The sequence below is a fragment of the Tamandua tetradactyla genome, chromosome 26 (genome assembly GCF_023851605.1).
Source record: "Tamandua tetradactyla isolate mTamTet1 chromosome 26, mTamTet1.pri, whole genome shotgun sequence".
NCBI lineage: Eukaryota > Metazoa > Chordata > Mammalia > Pilosa > Myrmecophagidae > Tamandua > Tamandua tetradactyla.
The window spans coordinates 14,349,299-14,363,661 of NC_135352.1; the positions used below are offsets into that span (position 1 = coordinate 14,349,299).

General features: G+C 38.2%; 1 long non-coding RNA gene across 1 annotated transcript in view; it reads right to left on the reverse strand.

Annotated features, from left to right (window-relative positions):
* LOC143669989 (uncharacterized) overlaps nt 1–13,996 on the reverse strand; it is a 29,653-nt gene extending 15,657 nt beyond the window's left edge. Inside the window, exon 1 of the long non-coding RNA XR_013169198.1 lies at nt 13,895–13,996. This is a non-coding gene — a long non-coding RNA (uncharacterized LOC143669989). The remainder of the gene's footprint in view (nt 1–13,894) is intronic.
* Between the last annotated feature and the right edge of the window lie 367 nt (nt 13,997–14,363).

Genomic DNA, 14,363 nt, shown 5'->3' on the forward strand with positions numbered 1-14,363 from the left:
AATAACATTTATACAAAAAAGCATTATAATTCAAAGCACATCACAATTAGTTGTAGAACAAATTTCAGAGTTTGGTATAGGTATCCCACAATTTTAGGTTTTTATTTCTAGCTGCTCTAACATACTGGAGACTAAAAGAAATATCAATATAATGACTCAGCAATCATACTCGTTTGTTAAACCCGACCTTCTGTGTATAACTCCACCATCACCTTTGATGTTTCTCCCACTCTTTATGGGTATTTCAGCTATGCTCATTCTAACTTCTTCATGTTGGAAGAAGCTGTCAGTAATATGGGGTAGGGAGATGGAACTCTCTGTTGCTCTAGAGAGGCTGGCCCCTCTAGGGTTTAAGACTTATTTGGTCACGATCCATCTGGAAGTTGTAGGTTTCTGGAAAGTTACTCTAGTGCATGGAACCTTTGTAGAATCTTATATAACATCCTAGGTATTCTTTAAGATTGGCTGGAATGGTTTTCATTGGGGTTTGTCAAGTTATGATAGGTAGTAATGTCTAACTAAAGCTTGTATAGGAGTGATCTCCAGAATAGCCTCTTGATTCTATTTCAACTCTCTCAGCCAATGACACTTTGTTAATTATGCTTCTTTTCTACATTTTGGTCAGGATGGAATTGTTGATCCCATGATACCAGGGCCAGACTCATCCCTAGGAGTCATCTCCCACACCGCCAGAAAGATTTTCACCACTGGATGTCATGTCCCATGTAGGGGGAGGGCAATGAATTCACTTACAGAGTTGGGCTTAGAGAGAGAGAGAGGGAGGCCACATCTGACAACAAAAGAGGTCCCCAGAAGTAACTCTTAGGCATACCTATATGTAGGCTAGGCTTCAAGGAGGCTTTCTTTTACAAGCTGTGAAGATCATAAATGATTATTGTTTAAAATAATTAAGAGTATAGAAATGTAAAAGAGTAGAAATTAAAAGTCCCCTGTTTTTCCAACAGCCCACACCTTGAAGCAGGCAATCAAGACATTCCCAGATTGACATGTTAAGAGTTAATGGTACATGTTTCCATTTTCTAAGTACATTCAAGAACATGCACACACACATACGCACACAATTTTTTAATGAAACCAAACACACTGTAGGCATTTTATTATTTTCAGTCAGTATTCTGGGTTGGACAACTTTCTATGTCAGCACTTAAAGATTTGCCTTATTATTTTTTAATAGCTGCATATTATTCCACCCTACATAGGAACCATAATCTATTTAATCCATCCTTTATTAATAGACATTTAAGTTATTTCCAGTTTTTTTGCTATCACAAATAATGCTGCAATAAGTATTTTGTACATATATCCTTGAACTCTTGTGTGATTTATTTTTATAAGGAAAATTCTTTGAAGTAAAATTGCAGAATCAATGGGTTTATGTCAGTTTTTAATTTTGATGAATACTTTCAAAATCTAGCACCAATTTACACTCCCAGAGAAGCGGCTTTTATAGCTACAGAGGATGTCACTGTTGCAGGTCTGGAGGCGTCCCAATGTTGTCTACTGGCTTACAAATAGAATCCTGGGCTTCAATCGTGACTGACAGAACTCTCTGGTACTCTCTGTCCCTGGAAATGCAGCAAGTTTGCACAGCTCCCACCAGTTTTATTTATGGACACAGTGGTCTTCAGCAGTTATGGAGGAGGCAGTCTTTCAGAATCACAGAGGGCTGGCCCAATAGGGTCCTTAGAATGATTATTTAATTCAACCTCCTCTTCTGACAGAAGAGTCAATTAATCTGTGGGTGGATGCTCTCTGTACCCATGCATCATCCTGTACCCATCCTTCTGTGAGGTATAAGTGTGCATCAGTTACCCAGAACTTCTGGGTCTTTCCAGTGAAACCTCAGAGGGAAAAACATGTTATTGGAGGAGGGACAGCTGCCACCAAGGCTATAAGAGGTATTCTCAAAACGTGTTATCTTGGTGTGAAAACATAATACCTGCTCTAGAGAACCAAAAGGATGAAAATATATTTGGTGAACAAAAAATCCAAATATAAATGGACCTCCTGAGGCATGGCTCACTGTTTGGTGTTCCATCTGTATGATGGTTAGGTTCTGGTGTCAACTTGGCTAGGTGATGGTGCCCCGTTGTCTGGTCAGGTGAACAATGGCCAAACTGTTGCTGCAAGAATGTTTCATGGCTGGTTGATAAACCAGAAGACTGGTTTATTAAATTGTTATTCAGGTGATTGCAGCTATGGCTAATTACATCTACCATCAACTAAGGATGTGTTTTCCCCAAAGAAGAGCATCCAATCAGTTGGATTTGATCCAATCAGTTGAAGACATTTAAGGAAGAAGGGAGAATTTTCACTTCTTCAACCAGCAATCCTCTCCTGTGGAGTTCATCCAGAGCCTTCATCAGAGCCGCCAGCTTCATAGCCTTTCCTGCAGATTTTGGATTCTTCCATTACCACAGCTGTGTAAGACACCTTTATAAATCTCATATTTACAGATATCTCCCATTGGTTCTGTTTCTTTAGAGACCCCTGACTAATATAGTCTGTAGGGAGGCCCCCTCTCACAACACTGTCCTCCCACCTCAGTCATAAAAGTCGGAACTTGCTCCTTTTGGAAGTGAGAGGAAGAGAACTCCTCACCAAAGAGGAAGCCTGGTTTATCTGAGTGGAGAGACTGAAAGAAAGACCAACCAGCCTAGCTCTCTGTCTTAGAACAGCTCTGGTTTGAGAGCTGTGTTCCCTAAAGCTCACCTTCTCAGCAGCTCCATACCCTGAATGAACTGGCTGGAGACTTCTCAGCTCTAGATGGGCGAATTAAGTCTTTCAGGCCAATTGTGCTAAGAGTCCTAAGCTGCATCTTCAATCCTGTTTATCAGATAGGTGATATTTTCCTCTACTTCCTATTTCTTTCTCTTGATTGATGCAGAACGCACAGAATAAATGGGTTTCATTAATCATCTTTAAACCACAACCTTCCCATTAAAAAACTGGGTTAAAAAGCTCGAGAGAAAAGAGTTGGATCCAGTTATTCATCTGAGAAGTGCTCAGTGGTGTTCAATGAGCAGAAGCTGCTGATCAACAGGACCCCTGTTCTCTTTTCCTTCATGGGGCTGGGGTCAGGTGCAAGGGGTTCTCTCAAGCATCAGTTAGGTAAGGCCCCATTTACCACAACTCATAGAATTAAGAGTTCAGAACAACCTGGAATATCAGCAGAGTGTTAACAAGGAGAAGGCACTGAGGAACTAACAAAGCCAACTGCAAATAAAAACCATCAGGCCATCTATGTGTATGTGTATGTGTGTGTATGTGTAAGTGTGTGTATTGCAAGTGTATGTGTGCATATGTATGTATAAGAGTCAGTGTATGTGTGTACATGTGTGTAAGTGTATATGTGTGAGAGTGTGTGTGCATGTGTGTGTGTGTTTATGTGTGTCTATGTGTATGCATGTGCATGCATAAGTGTGTGTGTAAGTGTGTGTATGTGTGTGTATATGTGTAAGTGTATGTGTATGTACACATACACAGTGAGAGAAGTTAGAAGAGAAGGAACATATAATTGAGCCATACCTATTGAAATGTTAGGATTATACCCGATATACTGACAATAGAGAGAAATGAAAAAAAACAAGTTGCAGACTGTATTAGCTAGGGTTCTCTAGTGAAACAGAATCAGCAGGAAATATCCATAGATATAAAATTTATAAAAGTGTCTCATGCAACCATGGGAATGTACAGTCAAAGTCTGTACGGCAAGCCGCAAGCTGGTAACTCTGATTAAGGTCCACAATGAACTCTTAGGAGCGGCTGGCTGGGTTACTGAAGGAATGTAAAGGTCCAAGGTCTGTAGGGCAGGCTGTGAAGCTGATGACACCGATGAAGGGTCTGGACAAACTCCACAGGAGAGGCTCGCCGGCTGAAGTAGGAAAAGAGCCTGTCTCTTCTGAATCCTCCTTAAAAGCCTTCCAGCGATTAGATTAAGCATCCCTTATTGCAGAAGACGCTCCCCTTACTTGATTACAAATGCAATCAGCTGTGGATGCAGCCAATGTAATCATGATTTAAGTCCATGAAATGTCCTCATAGCAACAAACAGGCCAGCACTTGCCCGTCAACACAAATGGCACCACCACCTGGCCAAGTTGACGCATGAACCTGAACACAGACTAAGGGGTTTATTGATATTTGATTGCAAACAAACCAAAAAGGAATCTGTCTCTATGTAAATTCATATTTGCATCTATTTAAATGAGCAGGGGGAAAAGCATGGAAAGTACATAGCAAGTGTTTGCCCGGGTAGCTCAAGTGAGTGGGACTGAAATTGGGCCACAGATGATTTCCTTTGACTTTATATGTCTTTGTACTTTATGTCTTTCAATTGTTACCATAAGCATATGTTTTAATATCCTGGCTGCTAAAACAAATACCATAAAATGGGTTACCTTAAGCTACAGGAAATTATTAGCTCATAATTTTGAGGCTAGAAGTCCAAATCAAGGTGTCATCAAGGTGATGCTTTCCCCAGATGACTGTGGCATTCTGAGCTTGGCAGCTGGTCATCCTTGGTTCTTGACTTTTCTGTCACATGGCAATGCACATGGCATCCTCTCCTGACTTCTCCTCTCTAATTTATGTTCTGTTGGCTTTTGACTTCTGGCTGTCCCCTCAGTGGCTTTCACTCTATCTCTGGATTTCATTCTGCTTATAAAAGACTCTAGTAATAGGATTGAGACCCATCCTAATTGAGCTGAGTCACACCTTACCTGTACTAACCTCATCAAAAGGTCCTGTCTACAATGGGTTCACACCCACAGGAACAGACTGAGTTTAAAAACATGATTTTCTGGGTTACAAAGCTCCAAGCCACCAACAGCAAGCATTACTTTTGTATTGAAAAACATCAATAAAAGAAACTGGATGAAAAGAAAAACGTTACTTGCAAATTAGTATGTTTCTCTAGGCTTTGAGAGGGACCTAAAGAGAGAGAAAAGCAAGACATGGAATACTGTATAGCATATGATCCATTTTTTACACCAGAAAACATTCACTCATGAATATGCTGGTATATGCATCAAAATATCTTTCATACTATTTGAAATATTTTCCATGGGCTTGCCGTTCTTTTATTTGTAAAAAAAAATTTAATTATGTTTATGAATAATTTATAATACCAAAGGAAAATGCTTGTGATATGTTAAACAAAAGAGGAGTATTTCAAACTACTTATATATTAAAATTTCAATAATAAGAGAACAGGAAGAGGGAAATGCAGAGAGAAGAGACTAGATAGGAAAATGACAAAATGCTGATTGTGATGGCTAAATTATAGGTGGCATTTGTTAAAATTAAGAACATGTCCCATGGGCAAGACTTTACCTCTGATGCTTTGAGGGTCACCAGGGGTTTTGCCTGGTTGTGGGTTGACAGCAGGTTCTGGGGCCACAGTGTCTATTTGGCTTCACTGCAGGGTAATAGAAGACACTCCTTGATGAGGGACAGCAGGTGACACACCGTCCTGTCCACACAGAGAGAAAAGCAGCTGCTAGACCCTGCCCTGCAACAGGACCAGCAGCCTTTTCTCTGAATACAAAGCACATTATTAAAGACAGAAAAGGACTCCAATGGAATCAACAGAAGTTGGGACATTCACCATTAAACGTCTTTTAGTGGAGTGGTTTAGAATACAGACCTTGGATTAGATTGCTTGGATTCAAATTCCAGTTCTTTCCCTTACTATCCATGCGATTATGCGCAAGTTGCTTAACTTGCCTCAGATGTTTCATCTGTAACATGAAAATAGTATTAAAAGTCTGTGCCTCATAGGATTAGTATAAGGAGTCAACCAGTTAAGAGATGTAAAGAACTTAGTGCTTCAAACATCGAGCTATTTGTGTTTGCTATTGTTATTCTTATTAGTCTTTTCACAATTAAGAAAATTATAGTATTAATATGTGGTTGTAGCTATAGCTTTAATCGTTACTACAATTTATTGAGTACTTCTATGCCAGGAACTCATTAAGCATTTTGTTTACCTTAGATCTGATTTTTGCTTAGAAGTACCAGGTAAGTAGTATAAATTACACAATAATGAAAATTGAGGCTCAAAAAGATTAAAGCATTTCTGTGGTCCATAGCTAGCAGGTGGCAGAACTGGGATTCAAATCTGAGCCTGTCTGGCCCTGAAATTCAGACTGTGTCTACCGTACCCTACTATTATCTCATTATCTCAGATAATGAGAGTGAGAGTCTCTTGGTCTGTATTCTATTATCTGTGAACTGATCAAAGGAGAAGCCAATTCTACAAAGGAGAAGCCAATCCTGGTGTCCTTGTGTAACTATTCCCCAAAATGAGCAGGATTAGAACCGAGGTCCCCATCCACCTGTTGCCAGCCAAGCTGTAGGATGGAGCTGACCCCTTGGTCATTACTTCCTACACATTACTCACTGCAAAGTGCAGGGAGCTTCACTTTATTCAGTCCTGATGACTTGTGGATAAGCTAATTTTCTCTAATTGGCTCACTTTTTAAATGTAAATTAAGTTCTTACTGGTTAAAAGAAAAAGTCCAGTAGTATATCCTATTTGTAAAGGCTGGTCTTTGTAGTTTTAAGTTAATAAATGCTGAAAAACTTCCAGTAATATAACACACAATCCTATTTTCTGGGAGCAACATTGCTTGCAAATGATCACGAGTGCCTCTAGATTTTTACGCCTATGCAAACACATTTTTTTTCACTTGACAATGGAATTAGCTATCTTAACACATCAGCGCATATAGCATATTTGTCTATTTTTTAAATTGTGGTTAAAATAGGCACAACACAAAAATAATTTTAGCCATTTTAAGTGGACCACTCTTTGATATCAAGCACATTGTCAATACTACATTGACACTGCTATTACACTGCAACTTACACTGCTATTTTCATTAACCCAAACCAAAATCCCTACTCATTTAGCAGTAAAGCCCAGTTCTCTCCATTCTCCACCACTGGCAACTATTATGCTGTTTTCTGTCTCTATGAATTTGCTTATTTTTTTTGCGTGGGCAAGCACCAGGAATCGAACCCGGTTCTCCAGCATGGCAGACGAGAACTCTGCCTGCTGAGCCACTGTGACCTTAATGATTACATATAAGAGAAATCATGTATTATTATCCTGTTGTGTCAGTCTTGTTTCACTCAACGTGTCTTCAAAGCTCATCCATGCTGTAGCACTTCACTTTTTCTTTTGCAGTTGAATAATATTCTTTGTCTGGATATGCCACATTTTGTTCATCCATTCATCTGTTGATGGACACTTAAGCTGCTTCTGGCTATTTTGAATAATGCTGTGATGAAAATTGGTGTACAAATATTTTTCCAAGTCTCTGCTTTCAGTTCTCCGTGGTATATACCTAAGAGTGGGATTGCTGGGTCATACGGTAATACTGTTAACTTTCGGAGGAACCGCCAAACTGTTTTCCACAGTGGTTGCACTATTTTATGTTCCTGCCAACAATGTACAAAGGTACCTATTTCTAAACATCCTTGCCATACTGGTTATTTTCAGGTTTTTGTTTTAATAATAACCTTCTTAGTAGGTGTGGAGTGGTATCTCATTATAGTTTTAATTTGTATTTCTTTAATGGTTAACGATGTTGAACATCCTTTCATATACTTATTGGCAATTTCATTATCATCTTTGGGGAAATGTCTATTCAAATCCATATCCCATATTTCAATTGGGTTGTTTGTCTTTTTGTGGTTGAGTTATAGAAATTCTGGATATTAAACTCTTATCAGGTATACAGTTTCCAAATATTTTCTCCCACTCTGTAGATTACCTTTTCACTTTCTTAACAGTGCCCTTTTTTTTTTTTACTAGAGAAGTTGCATGCTTGCAGAACAATCAGTCTTAAAATACAGGATTCCCATATGCCACCTTATTATTAAAGCTTTGTATTAGTGTGGTATATTTGTTACAACTGATGAAAGCACATTTTTCTAACTATACTATTAACTATAGACAGTATCTTTTAATGCATGAAGGTTTCACATTTTAACTGTGGACCATTGATTGTACACTCTGGACAGATAGTATGTTATGTAAATATATCTCAATAAAACCACTGGAAAATGTTTTTAATTTTTTTGAAGTTCATTTTATCTGTTTTTTCTTTTGTGGCTTGTACTTTTTCTGTAAAATCTAAAAATCCATTGCAATTTCTTCATTACGGCTTCTTTTGTGTTTCATTGTTTTTTTGCAGTGTACCATTTTGATTCCCTTCTTCTTTCTTTTTCTCTATATTTTAAAAATTATTTTTAATAGTTACTTTTGTAATTTAAATTAACATTTTAAACCAATAACAACAACCTCATTTGACTAGTACCAGCCTAGTTTCAGTAGTATACAAGCTCTCTATTCCTATATATCTCCTTCCCTTCCCCTTTAAATTTTTATTGTCTCTATCTTTATACATTGTATGCCTATTAACATAGATTTTAAATATTTTTTTACATATTTGCCTGTGATGTCTTAAGGGGAAAGGAGAAAGCAGTTACAAACCAAAATTTCAATGATACAGGATTTTATATTTACCTATGTAGTTACATTTACCAAGGTTCTTTATTTCTTCTCATGGCTTTGTTTCAGTCTAAAGTATCCCTTCTAGCATTTCTTGTCAGACAGGTGTTCAGTAATAAACTCTCTCAGCTTTTGTTTATCTGTAAATGTCTTAATTTGCCCTTCATTTTTTGAAAGATAATTTTTCTGGGTATAGAATTCTTGATTGTCAGATTTTTTAAGAACTTTAAATATGTCATTCCACTGTCTTCTGGCCTACATGGCTTCTGATGAGAAATTCACTAATCAGTGATCCCTTCAATGTGACAAGTCACTTCTCTCTCGCTGCTTTCAAAACTCTCTCTTTGTCTTTAGATTTTGACAATTTTGCCATAATATGTGCTGGTCGTTTCTTAGAATCTATCTTGCTTGGAGTTCATTGAGATTTCTGGATGTGTATATTCATGGTTTTCCCCAGATTTGGGGAGCTTTCAGCCATTATTTCTTCCAGTAGTTTTTCCTCCCCTTTCTCTCTCTCTTATCCTTCTGGGATTCCAATGATGCACATTTTGATACGTTAATGGTGTTTCATAGGTCTTTCAGGCTCTGTTCTTATTTCTTCATTATTTTTTCTTTCTATTTCTCACCCTGGACTGTCTTGCCTTCACTGATCCTTTATTCTGCTTGTTCAAATCTGCTGTTAAATCCATCCAATGAGTTTTTCATATCAATTTCATTGGTGCTTTGCAGCTCCAAAATTTCTGTTTGGGTTTGGTTCTTTTTCTTTTTGTTTTTTTGGTGGGAGGAGGTGCATGATCTGGGAATGGAACCCGGGTCTCCCGCATGAAAGGTAACCATTCTACCATTGAACAACCCAAGCATCCCTTGATCCCTTTTTATAATTTCCCCTTCTTTATTTTGTTCAAATGCTTTCCTAATTTTCTTTAGTTCTTTGCATATGTATTCCTTTAGTTCATTGAACACATTTATGAGAGTTGATTTAAAATCTTTGACTAATAGCTCCAAGGTGGGAGTTTCATCAGGGATGCTTTCTGGCAAATTCTTTCTTCCTGTGAGTGAATCATACTCTCCTCTTTCTTTGCTGTTTTGTAAACTTTCATTGAGAACTGGGCATTCTGAGGATTATGTTTTCATAACCGTGGGAATCTAGTTCTCTTACTCCTCTGCAGAAATTACTAGGTTTTATTGTAGTTGTTATTGGGGGCTGAGACTATCAATTTCTGACTTTTACAGACTATTTTTGCTCCAATGAGGGAATAAAAAAAAGAAAAGAGAAGAACAGAGGTATAGCCTCTTTAAGACCCTTTTGCTACTTCTGCCTGAGGGAGGTTAGTACAATGGCCGACCTCAGAGCAGAACCCCCAGTAACCTGATAGAGCTAATCCAACACAATGATCAGCAATCAGACCACATACACACACGGGTTTTGGAGGACTAAGTCTTTGGAGCCTAATCTAGCACAAGCAATTGCAACCAGGAGCTCAAACTGCACTCTTCACAGCTGCCTGCCCCATGGTTATGGGATGGGGTATGGTAGCCACTGTATGGAGGGTGAAATTTACCAATGTTTAATGCTGCTTACCAGTGTCTTACTTCAGCTCTTCCTTGGATGCTACACAGTATTCCACTAGACTCCAGAGTCTCAAATAGTTAATTCAGGTGTTTCAGGTCAGTTGTTTTGGTAGAGCGATTGATTCCTGGGGCTTCCTACCCTCCCATCTTCCTACAGTCTTCCTCCACTACTTAATTCTTTTTAACATCTGCATGGTATTCCATGCCATGAAATGTGTCGCATTTCATCTAGTGAGTGTCCTATTCATGAATCATTCTGTAAAACCTAGCAGCATTCTCTATACCCCAGTTAAGTCTTATAACTGAAAAGTTAGGATTTAGGAGATGATTATGATTACTGAATCATTATATAGATATTCCTTTTTACTTTCACATATATTAAACTGGACAGAGGGAAATGCCTGGAATTTCTGAACTGTAATCTAGCTGCCTTGATCTCTGTTAATGATTGTACAGTCTACATCTTGTGATTGTAAAATCCTTGGGACTGACTCTCACTTACACCCTCTTATCCTGTTTTTCAACTTTTTAGCATCTTATGATCACTAAAGACAGCCCCTGATGTTTATTAATGAAGGGCCTTGGGTCATCCCAAAACTAACCTGCTCCAATTCCAAAACTGTCTTGCTAGAGAAAGCTGGCTGTAACCAAAATGGGCTCACCTGACATGTGCAGTAGCTTAAACTCTAACTTAGAAGTGACCTGTGCCTCATCATAATACTAAAAATCATGCCTGTCATCATATTAAAGCCACCACTTACTTACATACTAAACATGTAATTAACCTGCACATGCTCAATAATTAGATCATATCTAACCTTGATCTTGAGACATTGTGCTCATTTTCTTAAACCCTTACCATCTTTTAATACTATAAAACTCAGTTACTGGAATTCAGAGAGACAGAGTTTTAGGCTGATGGGCCATCTGTTCTCCTGCTTCATGCTTAGCATAAACTCTTTCTCTCTTTGAAACTGGTCTCAGGAATAAGTCATTTGAGTGCATCAGACAGAGAACCCACTACTTTTTCTTTTTTTATATATTTTTTATTGTGAAATATAGCATACGCAGAACAGTGAAAATTTTCAAAGTACAGTTTAATAAGTAGTTATAGAGCAAATTTCAAAGTGTGGTATGGCTTCAATTCCATAATTTCAGGTATTTCCTTCTAGCTGCTCTAATATACTAGAGACTAACAAGAAATATCAATATAATGATTCAGTAGTCACAGTCATTTGTTAAATTCTATCTTCTCTCTTATAACTCTTCTTTCTGTTTTGACTCTTCTCTCAATCTTGAGGGATATTTGTGAAAACCCACCACTTTCGACTGGTATGTCTCAGTTTCCACGTATCAGCCAGTAAGTGTGTGCCACTTTTATTTAACAGGAGACATTTGATTTGAACAGGCTCTGAGATCATAGCCACCTCTGTGGCTACTGCTTCTTACCTCCATATGTAGAGTTAAAGATTGAGTTAAAATGAAGTCTGAATTTATGCACTCAAGAAAATCTGTCCCAATTTGACACTCCCATGCAGGCTTTGGTTTGGTCTTATGGAGAAGTATGAATAATAATTCAGTAGTCACAATCATTTGTTAAATTCTATCTTCTTTGTTACAACTTCACTCTCTCCCTTTTAATTCTTCTCCCAATCTTGAGGGATATTTGTGAAAACCTACCACTTTTGACTAGTATCATCAGGATAAGTGGTAAAGATGAAAAGACAGTCGCAACAGGAAACATTTTATACCAAAGTCTTGGAATTTTCCCCAGCAGATTAAAAAAGTTTTTTCATTCTTTCCAGTCCTAAAGGTAACAAACAGTCCTAAACCATTCATTGCATTTCAGGATATGCTCTGTATGTTTCTTGCAACATTTACACCATTTTTTTTATTCATGTTGTGAACCTAAATGTGCCAAAGAGAAAATTCTGCAAATGGCATAGCATTTGCAGATAATTACAATAATATTGTCTCATCAGTTGTAGTAAAGTTACCACATGAATGCAAAATTTTAATAGGGAAAACTGTATGTGTGTGGGGGGAGGGAATATGGAAATTCTATACTGTCTGCATGATTTTTCTGTAAGCATACTTCTCTAATAAAAAATGATATGCCATTGGTATCTCCTCATATAAATATACAGATAAGTGACTAGTAGCCAAATGAATAAATATAAAAATTATGCATATAATTATTTTTCATATATATTTATATGTACCATCTATTTATTTATTTATTTGGAATGGCCAAATATTCATCTATCCAAGTCTTCTCTGCCCAAGTAAAGTCCTACCTGACTGTCATGGTCAGGTTCATGTGTCAACTTGGCCAGGTGGTGGTACCTGTTTGTCTGGTTGGGCAAGTGCTGGCTTGTCTGTTGCAATGAGGACATTTCATAGAATTAAATCATGATCACATCAGCTACATCCACAGCTGATTCCATTTGTAATCAGCCAAAGGGAGTGTCTTCTGCAATGAGTGAAGTTCAATTTAATCACTGGAAGTCTTTTAAGGAGAATTCAGAAGAGACAGGCTGTCTTCCTTCCTGCTTCAGCTGAAGAGCCTCTCCTCTGGAGTTCATCTAGACCCTCCATCAGAGTTGTTGGCTTCACAGCCTGCCCTGCAGATTTTGGACTATGCGTTCCTGCTGTCACGTGAGACACTTTTATAAATTTTATATTTGTGAGTGTTCCGTGTTGATTCCGTTTCTCTGGAGAACTGTAACTAATACACTGATCATGTCCTCTACAAAATGCCACCCAGTCACCACCAGATACCCTGGATACTTTATTCTCTGAAATTCTTACAACTTCTAAACAATTCTCAATTCAATTATAAACTACTTGTACTGTTATAGTTGTTTCACATGTGTTTATCCTTTTCAACTTAATAAGTTTCCTGATGGTAAATAGTAAACCCTTAAATTTTGTTTATATTTACTTAACACCCCTACACACACACACACACACACACACACACACACCAAAAAAGTTGAGCATGTTATGGAACCCATATAGAATTAGAGGCTCACCAAGTTTTAGAGGTAGAAGGGACTTGAATCTATGAAGGGACTCATATATTAGGAACTTGATCTAGCATCATCTACTAGGATGAATGCCAATAAACACACACATTCTTAATATGCCTACCTAATTAAGTCCACTCTGAAATCAAATAGACACTGTCCACCATAACACAACTAGACACTGCAGAATTCTGAAGCAACTGCTGATCAGCCAAAAAGAACCAGAGAGGTCTTTCCCCACCCACCTAAGAAAGGACTCATGAGGCTTCTGGATATTGTTCTTTGTTATTGTTCTTACCTTACAAATGCAAAGAGGAAGCAAAAAGACCTAAAGTCTCCCCTAGTAAACCACAGAAACCAGTTTCTTAATTCTAACTGCAAAGTACTTTGTTAACATGTTACTTAATCCTTTAGACACACATGTGGGGAAACTATGCATAAGTGTTATACCCTTATGTTAATCTACTTCCTTCATAAAATGTAAATAGGATGAAATGTTCAGCCCAGGCTAATGCTTCATCATTGTATAAGAAAAAAGAGCTGTTGGGTGGGAGGAGCTGGCAAGTGAACACTAACTGGACTTAGGTCATAGTTTACTCTTCCATTAACAAAGCCAGGAAATAATCAGAACCAGGAAAGTGGTTCCGATGGCTTACTAACCTTGACTTAACCTTGGGGTAAGTCAAACCTGTGCCTTTCCCTCTTACATTTACAGAGCACACACAATTAGAAGGAATAGGGCTTGACTCACCACCCACAAACTTCTTCAGTCTGGCAGAACTGACAGTTGGATGTGCCATGAAGCAGGCCAGGATACGCTTTGCAAGTCTGAGTTTGGTGGTTTGGCTGTTGCTCCAGAAATCTGCTGTAACTGATCTCTGAAAACTCTTTTCCTTCTTATCTGCATATATCAGGTTATAAACCTAGCAGTGTTCATGTGTTATTTGTCTCTGCACCCCATACTAGCAAAGAACTTGGCTTGCAGTAAGTGCAGAAAAGATATTCATTGAACTGCTATGAATAGAGGGGACAGTTGGTGGGCTACCACCCCTGAGTGACCTCCCTTTCCCAGTACCACCTTCCTACTTCCACCAATAATCACCACCCCTGATCCTTTCATCACATCCCTATGGATTAGCAGGTTGGCCCAAACTGTGAACAATCTCAACTTACTCTCTCCCTGTTAGAAAACTCACATTGTTTACAAATGATCCCAGATG